The sequence below is a fragment of the Galeopterus variegatus genome, unplaced genomic scaffold (genome assembly GCF_000696425.1).
Source record: "Galeopterus variegatus unplaced genomic scaffold, G_variegatus-3.0.2 Scaffold1019, whole genome shotgun sequence".
Taxonomy (NCBI): Eukaryota; Metazoa; Chordata; class Mammalia; order Dermoptera; family Cynocephalidae; genus Galeopterus; species Galeopterus variegatus.
This window is the reverse complement of record NW_007727130.1, coordinates 398,998-411,076: the sequence shown is the minus strand read 5'-3', so window position 1 is coordinate 411,076 and position 12,079 is coordinate 398,998. Positions and strand designations below refer to the sequence as shown.

Sequence of the window (12,079 nt, the reverse complement as noted above, 5' to 3'; positions counted from 1 at the left end):
CAAAAAAAAAAAAAAAAAAAAAAAAAAAAGCAAGAGAAAAGCATTAGGTTACCTATAAGGGAGCCCCTGTCAGACTAACAGCACACTTCTCAACAGAAACTCTGCAGGCCAAAAGAAAACGGGATGACATATTCAAAACACTACAAGAAAAAAAAAAAAAAAAGCCAGCCAAGAGTACTATACCTAGCAAGGCTATCCTTCAGAAATGAGGGAAGAATAGTGTATTTTCTAGTCAAACAAAAACTGCAGGAGTTCACCACCACATGACCAGCCTTGACAGAAATCCTCAAGAAAGTCCTGTGTCTGGAATCTCAAAAACAATAATCACTACCACAAATACACAAGAAAGAACAAAACCCATTGGTAGAACAAAAATGCAAACAAAAAAGAGAAAGAAGCTAAATCTTACCACCACAAAAAACTATAATGACAGTGCAATAATGCCCCTGCTTTATTTCTGATTTTAGTAACTTCAGTGTTCTCTCTTTTTTTCTTGGTCAGTTTAGATAAAGGTTTGCAAATTTTGTTGGTCTTTTTAAAGGAAAAAAAAGATGTTTCTCTTCAATTGTCTATACTCCCTCTTTGACCTTCAATTTCTCCCCTGCTCTGTTTATGTACATGGCCAATGTTCCCCCAACCTATAAATAATTAAACACTCTTTTTACTGTCCTCTCTTGAGCTACTGTGCTCATGATCACATTCCTTGATCAGCACACATCCTCTCATCATCACATTCCTTGATCAGCACACATTCTCTCATCATCACATTCACTAAGAGCAGTCTACAAAGATTTTCCTACTCTTTACTGCTTTGAAGTTTGGATTCTACCCACCCTCACCCTGCAGAATGTAACCTCTTCAAAAATTAACCATCCAAATCATCATCACATTCACTAAGAGCAGTCTACAAAGATTTTCCTACTCTTTACTGCTTTGAAGTTTGCATTCTACCCACCCTCACCCTGCAGAATGTAACCTCTTCAAAAATTAACCATCCAAATCCAGATATTCCTGCTATTTCATACTCTTAAATTCCTCTTTGGTTTCTGACACTATTTTGCACTACTTTTCAAAACGTTATGCTCCCATGGTCTGCATACTCTCTGCATCACATTCCTGATCCTACACATACGTATTCTCCACACTTAGCCCTTACTACTCAGCTCTACTCTCTCAGTATTCTCTCTGGGGCCAGTGCTATTTGTGCCATTGCTCTCACTGTTGATTTTAATATGAATGGTTCCCAAATCCCTATCTTTATATAATTTCATGCTGGAGCTTCAGTCCCTTTTATAAACAAGTTCTAAGAAGGTATAACCAATGTTTTTTAATAAGCAAAGTATTGAATTAAACGGCTGATATATATTAGCTCATTTTTAGGAAATATGCACTGAAGCAATTAGTAGTATAGAGTCATGATGTATACATTTTGCTTCCGAAAAAGAAGCATGTATTATCCATGGAAAATATGTATGTGTATGTGTATGTGTATACACATAGACATACATACTTGTATATGTACATGTATAAAATATTTAAAATAGGTAAATTTGTGTAAAGGGTATATGGATCTCTCATATTATTTTTATTTTTAAACTTTTCTATGTCAATTATTTTTAAATAAAAATTATAAAAATAAATAATAATAATAACAATAATAATGGGAACTGAAGAGTGATTCAGGAGTGGCAGAGTAAGGACCTCTAAAAATTGATTCTTCTATAAAAACAAGAACACTGACAGGAGTTGTCAAACCCAACTTATCAGAATTCTTGTAAATAACCAAAGACTTGCAACAGTTTGACTGTTTAAGAAAAACAGCTGAATCCTGGTAAGAATAGTGAACTTCTTGGCAACTTAGCTTACACTGTGCTGTGTATTGAATTTTGTCCCCCAAAGTCCATGTATTAGAAACTTAACCCCACTGTGACAGTGTTAAGGGGGTGGGAGGGAAGAAACTCACTTCACCTGTAAAGACATTCATAGACTAAAAGTTATGGAAAAAGATATTCCATGCAAATGGAAACCAAAAATGAGCAGTAGTAGGTATTCTTGTATCAGATTAAATAAACTTTAAATCAAAAACCATAAAAAGAGACAAAGAAAAACATTATGTAATGATAAAAGATCAATTAAACAAGAGGATATAATAGTTGTAAATATATATACACCCAGTATTGGAGCACCCAGATATATAAAGCAAATATTTATGTGTCTAAAGGGAGAGACAGACTCCAGTACAATTAGAGTTGGGAACTTCAACAACCCTCTTTTGGCACTGGACAGATCGTCTAGACAGAAAATCAACAAAGAAACATTGGATTTAAACTGCATGAAAGACCAAATGGACCTAATAGACATTTACAGAACATTTCATCCAACAGCTCCAGAAAACACATCCTTTTCATCAGCACAGGAAACATGCTCTAGGATAGGCCACATGTCAGGCCATGAATCAACTCTCAAAAAGTTTTAAAAATCGAAATTAGAGACTGTTTCCTCCCCCCAACCCTGAGGCTGTGGTGCATGGACCAAAGGATGTCCCAGGTTCTATGGGGGAACATCTTCCTAAGGAATGTCATCTGGCACACAGATGCTCACAATAAGATTCAGGAAGAATCAGATATGTGGGAAATAAGAGAGCTAGAGAAACAGATGGAACTTGCTTACTAGAGGACCAAAAAGAAAATGTCACCCAGCAGTTCAAGCTGGATTTGTAGTGACAGATTTGATGAATAAATTCAAAGAGACTACTAGAAATCAAAAAATGAAATTTCTGGGACATATAAAGATGATTTTCTTAAGTCTAAATCCTGGAACAAAAAGTTATATGATTATAACAGATGGGGTCACAGTGGTTATAAAGAGCTATACCCTGAAAAATTTGAAACAGGCAGTAGTGATTAGCAAGATTTTACCAATGTGGGGGGTGGGAGGGAATCTCCCCAGGGAAAATCTTCTACCCCCAAATCCAGCAAGCACAAAAAGTCAAAGAAATTCCACCAAAAAGAAAAAAAAGCAGAAAAAAAGTTCACACACATACGAACACAAACACACACACACAGAAGAAAAGCAAAAAGCAAGCCACAGATATAACAGCAAATTCCTCAAGTGAGTTCTCAGAAGAAACTGTGGCTTCCAGTACCAGGAAAAGGAAACAGCCACATAAGCACAAGAAAATAAAATCCAGAAAAAAGTCTCTCAAAAAGTCTGCTTTATTCTTAGAGGCAGAAAGTGACACTTCCTAGTCATATGATTTAGTATCTAGCAGTTCTGAGGAAAGAAACAGTAAGAAAATAGGAAAAAGAGAGATTGAAAAAAAAAAAAAAAAAAAAGACCATATCCCTATGGCTAACAAAGAAATCAAGGAGAGGACAAACAAATGCACAAATTGGAAAGTGGCTACACATGAAAGGTCTGCTGAGCACTCAGATGACAACTAAATGAAGAAGAAACACTGTTTCCGATGTAACTCTAGATGTTTGCAGCTCTCACACCTTGGGGTTTTGCCAGTGACTCTCATTCAGCACAGGGGACCTAAGGTCAGAGCTGTCTTGTGCCATCCATATACATTCTGACAGACTTCTTGTCTTTTACTTTGGCCTGTTAAACTCAATCCCCTTTTCTTGTTAATAGAGAATCTGGTATTTTGTTATGAAGGTTTCTTGAAGAGAATTTTTTTTTTTGCAATTAATCACATTCAGTGTAGAGTATATATATATATATAGCAAATTGAAGAATTCAGAAAGCTGAATCCAATAATGACCTGTGTACACCAATTAGAATGTTGAATTTGGGAAAATCAAGGGCTGGGATCAAGAGGAGGGTTGGAACCAGTGCTTTGTAGAATGGTATGACAGGAACACTATGTCGCTTTCTGTCTTTGTTTATGCAGAATGTCACAACTGACTTATCTTCAGCCTTGGTGCTTTGATACTTCTGTATTTTGACATTAGAGAGGTGGTCTAGTTCATTCAGTGAGGAAATGGACCTAAGAGCAAACCTTTACCCTTCATGATAACTAATCCATAGACAACTGTTATTAGAAGGGATTATGGTTTTCTTGAATTTCCTTGCTGGACAGGGTCTATAGCTACACTTAGTATACCCTTAAACATGGTAATGGATAGTAAATGGTTTTCTAGTTTCATTGCCATATGTGGCCCTTAGGACTTGTGTTTGAAATTATTTCTTCAGTTGTTGTAGATAATCTTCTACCAATTAGTCATGCTATGTAATGGTGCTCTGAATAGGATTCAGGGCAACAACAGCCATTTAAATGTTGTCTTCCTTGTTCATTTATAAATCTATTAATGAACTTTAGATTTTCCCTGAAACTAATTTGAATCAGTTCCAACATAAAAGAGGCTTCTCAGGGACATAGCTTCTTCTTCCCAGCCTGCCTTTGGAATAAAGCACCGAGCAAAGACCACATTATTCCCCTTTGTTATACCGTGATCTCCACTATGTTAATTCTTAAGAAACCAAAACATCACAGAAAGAAGGCTGGCAGGAGACAAGCGAATTTTTTCATTATAGGAGAAAAGATCAAGTGACATATTGTCATTGTCACTTCATGGGCTGAGTAAGAAGTGTGAAAACTCAAATATTTGGTCTTGGTTCTGCCACTAATTGGTTATGAGATCCACAACAGGTAAGTTAACCTCCCTGGCCTTACTTTCCCCACGTGTAATATAGACATACCTTATAGTAGCACAACAGTACAAGACACCAGCAACAGAAGAAAACTATGATGACAGCCCATGAGCTGGCATTTTATAGTTCTAACTAATAAGTTTGTTCTCTTTGTAGAACAGATTTCTAATAAAGAGTTTGGTCTTAAAATACATACTTGGCAAGAGAAGCCCTAGCCCTTGATTATGAGCAGGTGCTAACTTTTGGAATATTTATTTGAAATATTAATACTTTGGAACTCAATGTCAATGTTCCACTGTGTATATTTTTATCTTTGAGATTAGTGGGGGCCTAACAGGGAACAATGGTCTATAATCACTACCCCTGCACCTAAAGCAACTATTTTGTTCTTGGAGCAAGTAAAATACTTTTTGGAAGGATGTTTTAGCATTGTTTCTGTGATCTGAAACTACTGATTCCAAGCACGGACCCAGGAAAGTGGGCCAGTGGAATGAGGCATTCACAGGAAGTTGGCTCTATTTGAGTCTTGACCTTTTTCTCCTCCCATACTAGCATGCTCATCTCTTTCCCAAGGAAAATACATCTTGCCTGTTCTTTTTTTAAAAATTTTTTTCCCCATGTTTACCTTGGTCATGTATAGGCAGCAAAGCTATTTTCAATTCTTCAAAAAAATAATAAATAAATAAATAATTGAAATCATATCAAGTGTCTTTTCAAATCACAGTGGAATACAACTAGAAATCAATAACAAGAGAAACTTTGGAAACTGTACAAATAAATGGAAATTAAACAACATGCTCCTGAATGAACAATGGGTCAAAGAAATTAAGAAAGATATTAAAAAATTCCAAGAAACAAATGAAAATAGAAACACAACATACCAAAACCTGTAGAATACAGCAAAAGCAGTATTAAGAGAAAAGCAATAAGTACTTACACCAAAAAAGTATAAAGATTTCAAATAAACAAACTAACATTGCACCTCAAGGAATTAGAATAATAAGAATACATCAATCCCAAAATTAGTAAACAGAAATAATAAACGTTAGAGAACTAAATTAAATATATACCCCCCAAAATAAATAAATAAATAAATACAAAGAATCAATTAAATGAAAAGTTGGTTTTTTGAAAGGATAAACAAAATGACAAACCATTATATACACCATGAAAAAAAGAGAGAAGACCCAAATAAAGCAAATAAGAAATGAAAAAGGAGACATTACAAATGATACCACAGAAATACAAAGAACCATTAGAAACTATTAAGAACAACTATACACCAACAAATTGGAAACCTAGCGGAAATGGATAAATTTCTGAACACAGACAACCTACCAAGACTGAACAAAGAAGAAATAGAAAGCCTGAACAAACCAGTAACAAGTAATAAGATTTAGTCATTAATCAGCAGTCTCCCAACAAAGAAAAGCCCAGGACCAAATGGCTTCATTGTTGAATTCTACCAAACTTTTAAAGAAGAATTAATATCAGTTCTTCTCAAACTATCTCAAGAAATCAAAGCAGAGGGCTTTCTCCCAAACTCACTCTGAGGTCAGCATCACCCTGAAACCAAAATCAGACAAAGACACAGCAAAAAAGAAAACTATAAGCCAATATCCCTGATAGTTCAAGGATGGTTCAACATATGAGATCAATAAATGTGATCCATCACCTCAACAAAATGAAAGACAAAAACTGTATGATCATCTCAATAGATTCAGAAAAATCATCTGATGAAATTCAACATCCCTTCATGATAAAAACTCTCAACCAATTGAGTATAGAAGGAAAGTATCTCAATACAATAAAGGCCATATCTGACAAACCCACACCTAACCATACTGAACAGGGAAAATTTGAAAGCTTTTCCTAGAAGAACAGGAACAAGACAAGGATGCCCACTTTTACCACTCTTAATCAGCATAATACTAGAAATCCTAATCAGAACAATTAGGCAAAAGGAAGAAATAAAGGGCATCCAAGCTGGAAAAGAGGGACTCAAATTGTCCCTGTTTGCAGACAACATAATCTTATACATAGAAAAACCTAAAGACTCCACCAAAACTTTTTAGAGCTGATTAATGAATTCAGTAAGGTTGCCAAATACAAAATTAACATGTGAAAATTGGTAGCATTTCTATACAACAACAATGAACTAGCTGAAAAAGAAATCAAGAAAGCAATCCCATTTAAATAGCTACCAAAAAAATAAAATACCTAGGAATAAATTTAACCAAGGAGATGAAAAATCTCTACCATGAAAACTATAAAATGTCTCTAAGAAATTAAAAAAGGACACAAAAAAATGGGAAGACATCCCATATTTATAGATTGGAAGAATTAATATTGTCAAAATGTCCATACATCCTAAAGCAATCTACAGATTCAATTCAATCCTCAGGTTTCCAATCAAGATAGCAGAATAGATGGTCCCCAGTAACACCTTCTCCCACAATCAACCAATTTATAGCTATTGAAAAGCAATGACAGCCAAGCTGGTGTGGCTAGAGCTCAGAGGAAGAGAGGAGAGACCTACAGCATTCATGAAGGCAGGAGAAGCCATGAAGAGAGAAGTAGAGGACCACTCTGACTATTTTGAGCCCCAACCACTTCAACACTGGCCCTCATGAGCACACGGAGCAGGAGCTGGCAAATGCTGCTGCTGTACCCTTCATATGAAGTTGCTTGGAAGCTGCAGGGGAGAAGAGGGCCTTGGTGGCCCCCAGGCCAGCAAGACCACTGACAGGATTCCCATGGAACAACATGGGAGTGAGGGGCCACAGACAACCAAAAAAGGAGCCACTCAGAAGTCAGTGAGTCATCACAAGGGACCAGTGCATGGCCCGTCCCATGGGAAGTGTTTGGAGTGTGGGAGGTGGGAGAGACTGTTCCACTGGGGGGAACACTGGGGCACAGCATGGACAACTGATCTGCCCTCCAATCAGCACAGGACCACTCAGTGTAGACTGGTCAGGAATATAGAACTGCAGGGGGTGAAGTTTTCTTTTGCTGAAAAGATTCAGGCCTACACCAGAGTTTCCACACAACCCAGATGTACCAGACCTCACAAGACCTGGAAGTGCTTACAAGTTCAACAATTAAAGCCTGAGCTGCACAAAAAAACCTTCCCCAGAGAATCAGCAGCAAAGTACCAATTTAGCTCAACCACAGGGCTCAAGTGCTGGTCCCCACAGGAAGTTCCCCTATTTTAGAAGTAAGCAAAGGACAACAAATTAGTTCCAACAGTTTAAGTGGTGGGAATAGCTAATAATCCAACACAGAACTGAAAGAAAAAAACAAAAAACTCACAGATCAGAGACAAAGTTCTGATATTAACCAGTAAAGGTCTAACACCACCAAAGAACACTCATAAAACCTAGAAAAACTGGAAGTCCCCAGGCTCCCAAGCCAGGGTTGTTGGAGGGCTGATGGCCTCAGCTACACCTACCTGGTGCCTGCATCCAGCCTAGTGACAATCACTAGGCAGCCACCAGAAGCACTCTGGGCTCCCAAGGTGGGGAAGGGGGTCCAAGGTCCTCAACCACACCTCCATGACCTCCGCATCCAGCCCAACAATGACTATAGAGCAACTACCAGAAGTACCCCAGGCTCCTGAGCTGGGGTATTGGGGCCCAAGGGCCTCAACCATGCCCCCTGACATCTGCATCCAGCCCAGTGACAACTACTGAGCCAGCACCGGAAGGGCCCCAGGTTCCCAAGACAGGGTAGTAGGGTTCCAAGGGCCTCAGTCACATCCCTCCAACATCTGCATCCAGCGCAACAATGACCAAGCCACTGCTAAAAGCGCCCCATGCTCCTGGGGTGGGGGGGCCAAGGGCCTTAGCCATGCCCCGCAAAGTCCGCATCTAGCCCAGCCACAACCAAATTGCCACCAGAAGCATCCTGGTCTCCCCTGCTAGAATGTGGGGGGTGCCACAGACCTTGATCATGCTCCCCCTTCTTCCTCCTCCTCCTATCCTACCCCACTCCTTTTCCCCTCCCTCCCCCCAACTACTGTTCAACATCTTAAATTGTAAATAATAATAATAATAAATAAATAATTTTTCTTAAAAAATGCAATCCCTATCAAAATATCAATGACATTTTTCACAGAAATAGAAAAAACAATCAAAAATTTATATGGAACCAAAAAAAATTATGTGTAAATGAAAAAGACCCTGTATAACCAAAGCAATCTTAAACAAAAAGAACAAGGCTGGAGAGATCACACTACCTGGCTTCAAAATATACTACAATGCCATAGTAACCAAAACAGCATGGTACTGGCATAAAAACAGACACATGAACCATAGAACAGAATGGACAATCCAGAAATTAATCCATGTATCTATAGCCAACTGATTTTTGACAAAGGCACCAAGAATATATAGTGGGGAAAGGACAGCCTCCAGTAAATGGTGCTGGGAAAACTGGATACACATATGCAGAAGAAAGAAATTAGACCCCTATCTCTTACTATATAACAAAATCAACTCAAAATGGATTAAAGACTAAAATATAAGACCAGAAACTATAAAATTACTTGAAGAAAACATAAGGGAAAAACTCCAAGACTTTGGTCTGAGCAGAAATTTTATGGAGAAGACTTCTAAAGCACAGGCAATAAAGTCAAAATTAGACAAATAGAATTACATCAAACTAAAAAGCTGCGACACAGCAAAGGAAACAATCAACAGATTGAAGAAGTAACCAATAGAATGGGAGAAAATATTTGCAAATCATTCATCTGACTGGGGATTAATGATATCCAGAATATGCAAGGACCTTAAACAACTCAACAGGGAAAAAAAATCCAACTTAAAAATGACCATATGACCTGAATAGACATTTCTCAAAAGAAGACACACAAATGGCCAAGAAGTATATGAAAAAATGCTCAACATCACTAATCATCAGGGATATGCAAATTAAAACCACAATGAGACATCATTTCACCCCAGTTAGAATGGCTATTATCACAAAGACAAAAAATAACACACGCTGGTGAGAATGCAGAGAAAAGGGAACCTTTATACACGGTTGGTGGGAATGTAAATTAGCATAGCCATTATAGAATACAGTATGGAGATTTATCAAAAGACTAAAATTTGAACTACCATATGATCCAGCAATCCCATTGCTGGGTATTTATCCAAAGGAAAGGATATTAGTATATCAAAGAAACATCTGCACCCCCATATTTACTGCAGCACTAGTCACAATAGCCAAGATATGGAATCAATCTAGGTGTTCATTGACAGATGAATGGTAAGGAAAATGTGGTTATATAAACAAAATAGAATACTATTCAGCCATAAAAAAGAATGAAATCCTGTCATTTGCAGCAACATGGATAAGCCTGGAAGACATTATGTTGAGTGAAATAAATCAGGCACAAAATGGTAAATACTGCATGTTCTCACTCATATGTGGGAGCCAAAATTTAAAAGTTGAGCTTAAAGAAGTAGAGAGGCTGGGAAAGGAAGGGAGGGGGGCATAGAGAGAGGTTGATTATGTACAAAAATTACAACTAGATAGGAAAAAGAAGTTCTAGTGGTCTACAGTAGTGCCAGGCACCATTCATGAACAATAATTTATTGTATGTTCTCAATTGGCTAGAAGAGAACAGCTCAAATGTTATCATCACAAAGAAAAGATAAATTTTTGTGATGATGAATATGCTAATTACCCTGACTTGATCACCACACATTGTATACATGTATTGAAATAGAACTCTGTACCTCATAAATATGTATAATCACGTCAATTAAAACGAATTAATTTTTTAAAATAGGAGGACAAAGTAAAAATAATGACATAGAGAACAGAAAAATCATAGAAACTAATAAATCAAAATGTTAGTCCTTTGTAAAAAAAAAAATCAACAAAATAGATAAACCACTAGCTAACCTACAAAAGAAAAAAAGGTAGAAAGCACAAATAAGAAAAAGGAGATAACCAATAAAACTAAGAAAATGTTTAAAATCAAAAGAGACTACTTTCCGTAATTCTATACAAATCAAATGGAAAATCTAGACAAACTGGATAATTTTCTTGGGAAATGCAATATACCAAAATCAACCCAGGTATACATAGAAAGTGTAACAGACAAATTTCTGTAGAAAAAAGAGAAAATGTTGTCAAAGAACTATCTATAAAAAACTAGATCTAAATGATTTTACAGAGGGATTCTATCAAACCTCAAAGACCAGATAATCTCAATGCTGTTTAAATCGTAGCAGAGTACAAAAAGAAGAAAAACTCTCAAATGATTTTTATGAAAGAAGTATAACTTTAACACCCAAACCAGAAGAAAACTGCAAACACGCACACACATACACAAAACTATAGACCAAGACTATTTCCAAGACTGGCAATGGAAAAATTCTAAATAAAATGCCAGCAGATAGAATCTAAGAGCAAATTTAAAGAATCCATCATCACCAGAGGAAATTTATTCCACAACAATCATACTTCAATATCAGTGAATTTATTCCTATAATCTACTGTATTTCTAGATCCAAGGAGGAAAATGTTATCTGATTAGATCTATAGATGTTAAAAAGGACTTTGTATTAGTCAGCTTTTGCTGTAAAAGTAATCAATAACAAACACCTCCAATATCTCAGTGGCTTGTAGCATCAGATATGTACTTTTCTTGCTCAGTCTGTTGTTTGGCTGGGTGGTTGTAATTAAAGGCGCAGGATGGCTTCAGGTCTGCTCCATATGTCTCTCAATCTGAGATCATCATGGCATGCCCTTCTTATAACAGAGGCAGAAACACAAGAGAAGTGAAAAGAAATGTATGATATGCTGGGCTCAGAACTGACACACTGCCATTTTTAGTCAAATTCCATTGCTTAAAGCAAGTCACATGGTCAAACCCAATATCTGTGGGAAAATAAAATATATGGGTGCTTCCTCCACAGTGAATCATGACAAAAGAAAGGAAAGAAAGATATAATTGTGAGCAGATAACAAAATGTAACAGGCTGTGACAAATTTCAACACTCATTCCTTACTTTATAAAATCAAATAGAAATTAAGGGCTACTTCCTTCACATGATGAAATATTTTATAGCTCATCCCAACACCAGCATCATACTTAATGGAGAAGCATTAGAGGAGTTCTCATTAAGATCAAGGACAAAGCAAGTATGTTCTCTATCTCCATTACTATTTAGCACAGTATTGGAGATATAAGCTAATGATAATAAGCATTTAGATGCACAAGAATTGAGAAAGAATTAAATTATATCTTTATATAGATGATATATTACACCTGGAAAACAGAGAATGAATACTGAAAATAACAACTAATGTTATTTTCTTTTCTTTTTTTTTTTTTTCCTTTTTGTCTTTTTCCATGTCCGGCAACGGATCGCAACCCTCAGTGTCGCCCCCGTACCGGACCAGGACC

The 12,079-nt window shown here is 36.8% G+C and overlaps 1 pseudogene; it reads left to right on the top strand.

Annotated features, from left to right (window-relative positions):
* The first annotated feature begins 2,538 nt into the window (after nt 1-2,538).
* LOC103591739 lies at nt 2,539-3,443 on the top strand (annotated as a pseudogene).
* Nucleotides 3,444-12,079: the final 8,636 nt, after the last annotated feature.